This window comes from Mustela putorius, unplaced genomic scaffold, assembly GCF_011764305.1.
Source record: "Mustela putorius furo isolate JIRA1106 unplaced genomic scaffold, ASM1176430v1.1 tig00003853_pilon_pilon_pilon, whole genome shotgun sequence".
Lineage (NCBI taxonomy): Eukaryota > Metazoa > Chordata > Mammalia > Carnivora > Mustelidae > Mustela > Mustela putorius.
In genome coordinates, this window is record NW_025422005.1 from 62132185 (window position 1) to 62136736 (window position 4552).

Genomic DNA, 4552 nt, shown 5'->3' on the forward strand with positions numbered 1-4552 from the left:
GAACCCAACTCTTGAGAAGCGGCGGGCGAACTTTTCCCCTTGCACTAGCGGAGGAGGAGCGTGGGTAAGAGGTGTGACGCGAGCTCCAGGAAGCCGGGCCACGTTCAGGAGCAACCCCTGCATATGTTCACCCCTGACAAAGGGTCAGGAGGTCCTTGGGCCCATCACCAACAGGCTCAGCCCCGACATTCACAGCAAATACTTGCACACCACCCCCTCCTCCCACCTCCACATACAACCTCTGCCAAAGGTTTACAATGCTCAGGACACACAAACAGACTCACCGCCGCCGGGAGGCCTACAGAGCAAGGCTGTGTGCACACAATCACACCCCGGGAAAAGGTCCTCGTCCAGCAGTGCGTCCACAGTAAAGAGAACGCCAGACCAGTCTTTCAGGTCTTCTGCGATCTGAAAACCATTCTTCTTCCCCATGCCCAGAAGCCTCTAAAAATGATCATTTCCTCCACTGATGTAGAGATAGGGGCTCTTAGATCAAGATTAGTATTTTGAAAACCTGATTGAGAGCCCAGCGGACTGATTAGGCGAGGGTGGGTGAAACGACCGCACAAACGCCCGCGCCCCCGCCCTACTTCCCCCAAACAGCTCCAGCTCTCTCCGGATCTCCAAATGACCGGAGCGATTAATTCTCCCGGAGAGTAGCCAAGCAGTACCCCAGATTCATTTTGCAGACCCTAATGAATAGTAACTAAATCTGAACTGGGTCTTTATTTTTAATTCCACTTTCAATTTTGTTCTCTACGAACACCCTGATAGAGCCAATGTTCTGACGACTCTTTCCATTCGGAAGAGCCATCTCGAGGCTGATGCTATTTCATGGAAAATGCATTAGGTGGATTTCCCCCCAAATACTAATTTTTGCACTTGATGAAAAACTCAAGACTTTCTGTTCTCCACGCACAGGTTAGCTTTTCGAGGAGAAGTAGGTCCGCCCCAAGCCTTCAGTTCTGTAAGAGGGCACAGATCCCAGCGTCCTCTACCTCACAACTCATAAATTTAAGCGAGATCTCCCAGAAAGGACCGGAAGGGGGATGGCTAATATTAACGTGTCCGCAGTTAAGGAAAAGGAACACAATGGCAATAGGAAAATGCTCTAGGGACCCTCGTGTTTATGGGAGAAAAATGTACTTGAGGTAAAACTAAATTTGCAGTCCTTGCTCAGTCCTGGGTTATATAATCTCACTTCATTACAGGAAAGGCTACCTAGCTCTGCCTACTGCCCCTACTCTGTTCTGCTATTGAGGTATCTGCCTGAGAGCCATCTTACTCTTCTAGACAAACGAGGCAAGGAGATAAGAATATCTGATTATAGATAGATAAGTAGATACACAGATACATATATCCATCTAACTGGAGCAACATCACATGATTTTACTAAAGGCCTTTAGGAAACAGAGACTTCCAAGTGTTCTTAAGCTACGTTTTGCTTTGTTTCGTTTCTTTAAAAAAAAAGAATTGGAAATAAAATATTGTTAAATGGTCTCTAACTAAATTCCACTTTACACACTAAATAATGAAGTAAAATTTGCACAACCAAGAAACTTCTTTAGCAATCCTCCAATCCTAATCAAAATTAGGTATTCTGCGAACACCGCCCCCCTCCACAAACCCACAGCCAACATTTGAGGCAGGAACTGGTCCCTTCTAGGGCTTAAATTTTGTCTAGGACGAGATGAAAGAGCAATACTATTAGCAACATACTTTTGTCTTTCTTGTAGCCTTGATTTCAAATCTAGTCGCAAATCATAAGCTTTTGTGCTGCTCAGATGTTCCTTTTTTATCTTAATGAGAAAACTTTTCGCAAAGGGAGCGCGAACCACTAGATAAGTCAGCCCCGAGGCTGCCAGGGAGAGGTTGAGTTCCCGGCTAGACCCAGAGCTCCGTGTTTCAGGAGAATGACTAAAAAGTTTAAGTCACTTAGACCTCCGCTTCCCCTTCTGCTTGCTGCGGAAAGAGATGTAACCTGAATCTTTGTTTAGGTTTTGGTTGGAGAGCGAGAATTAAAAAGCCAGGGCAAATGCAGAGAGCAGATTTTTTTTTTTTTAAGTCAAAAGTTAACAGGCCATTCCCAGTGTTGCCCCCCCCCCCCCTTAATACTAAATCTGGAGTAAGTTGGCTTGCTCTGATAAAGATCTTAACATGTACAGAAGGCGGGTTTTCCTTAAGGAGGTGAGGCTATTCCTCCAGGAGAAGACTCCCCCCCCACCGCACACACACCCCCTTCCCTCCCTTTATGTAAGGTTCCACCCTCTGGAAAACAAAACTTTTTTTTTTTTTTTTTCTTTTCCTGGAGGGACAGACCTCAGTGAAGTTGGGATAAGAATCTTAAGAACAGTCCACCAGAGTGGTAACAGCCACAGCGGCCTCTTTGGACGAAGACTTGCTTGTAGCATTCCTGCTCTTCTCGGTGTCAGCTTTTATTAGTGCTTTGGGGCGGGGGAGGGGAGGAGATCGGCAGACACGGACGGCCGCTGACCCTGGAGTTGGTATGTGATAAGCAGCCCTAGCAGTGCCATGTATTGGAAAAGCGATCAGATGTTTGTGTGTAAACTAGAAGAAAAGGACGTGCCGGAGCTGGCAGTTCCCACTGAGAAGGTGAGCGAGCCGACGCCTGGCCAGACCAGCTGAATTGCAGTTCCCTTGAAACGCGAGCTGTTTGGGCTCCTAAACGAGGTTCAGAAATTACCTGTAACGGCCTCATCTTCAGACTTGGCTTTTTTTTTTTTTTTTTTTTTTTTTTTTATTACGTAGTAGCGTTAGTCAGTAATCATTGCCTCCCCTCCCCACAAGCTCACATAACCTGAGGCATGGAGACTGTAATTTGGGAGACGAAGCCTCAAGCCTAAGGCGTTCTCGGGTACATGTGAGTCGTGCTTTTGTTCTATTTGCCGTGGTGATCGTGGCGGTGGGAAGAGCGAGTCGGGAGGTCGGGGCGGCTGTCCGGGTGGGATCAGAGTCTTGGCTCTTTGCGTCCAGCCGCCCGCGGGCGTTTGCCAGCGCACAGGCTCGCAGCTGGGCGACCCGCCGCGCCGCGGGCCCACGAGGAAACAGAGTCGTGGCTCCTGGAAGGCCTTGGGGGAATCCCAGGGCGCGAGATTTTACTTAAAATACCCGCCCCCCCAAAAAGTCAAAACCCAGGACCAGTGAGTCACACCTTTCCTAGAGTAGATGGGGAAAACTGACAAGCGCTCACCTCTCTCTGGAGGCCCGTTGGTGTCTCGCGTTTTAAGTTTGAAAATCATCTGTAGCCTGTTTGAGCTCCTCAGAGGGCCCCGCCTTGGGAACCGCTGACTTTGTCGGACTCTGGCGGGGAATACCCAGCGAACGCGGGACTTCTCTGCTTAAACTTGCTTTGTGTCTGAGAGGATGCGGCCTCTGAGCGGCGGCGCTGGGTCCGCACTAGGGAGCGCACCCGAGGGTCCCCAATGAGGGCCGGGCAGGGAGCGGGGGGCTCTCGGGTTTGGACTGTATCTTGCCTGGCGCAGCCGGAAGGAGGGAGGTGAAAAGTCAGAATCGCAGGTGTGGGTCGCCTGAGTTCCGCATCCCCTCCCCCAAACTGGAGTTTTCCTGAACGAAGGCAGAAAAAGCCTGCAGAGGCTGCGTTTTCGTTTAAGAACAAAACTCCAGCAAAGGCTTGGAAACACTTGAGTAATGCGCGCTGTTGCTTTAAAACATTTTGACCGAGGTTGGGTGAGTTTTAATGGCACAAATTAAATTCAGCTGGATATTTTCCATTATTCGTCCCGCTTTTCGCGCTGGTTAAAAATAATCCTTTAGTAGCTCAAATGTTGACTTACTGAGCAATAAGTGGCAATTTACACCTTAAAGAAACGAGTGTAAATCACTCGCAGCTCTAATTGCTGTAAGTTTACGAAAGAGCTGCTGGCTTGGTGTAATCTGAAGCATTTTCATTCAAATTGTCATCGGAACAAACACCAGGCTTCTTAAATCCCGCTGTAATTAGCTTTCAAGTATCCTATTAAACCTCTTCACCTTTCGGGCTATCCAATTCAAAAAGCCCCCTTTTAAAAATATATATGTGTCTTGCTCTTTTAATTGAGGTTATTAAAGAAATCAAGTTTCTTCCCCCACCCCCTCCTCAATCCTCTTTTCTTCTCTACCACTCCCCCCCCCCCCCCGCCCGTTGCACCCGCTTTAGCCTGGTGATCCCCGCTCCGCCGTGATTGACGTCTAGAAAGAAAATGCTTTGTGCTGGGATGATTGTTATTAACTTGTTACCCCCGGCAGGGGGGCGGGGAACCGACTTGCTCCGGTGAGCGCTAGGGACCTGCGGCCCCGAGAGCGCCGGAGCGCGCCGGGGGAGCCCTCAGCGCTGCGGTGGCAGCCTTGCCGCGCGCTCCGTCAACGCCGCGGCGCCCCACGTCTGACAAGAGAGGCTGCGCTCCCGCGGGTTTACCCGCGCGCTGCGTTCCTGGAGCCCTGACGGTGCACGCGCGGCCGGTAGCGCTGGGGGCCTTCATTAGCCCACTCCGCGTGCGGGAAGCCGCGGCTCCGGGCTGAGCGTGCCGGCTCT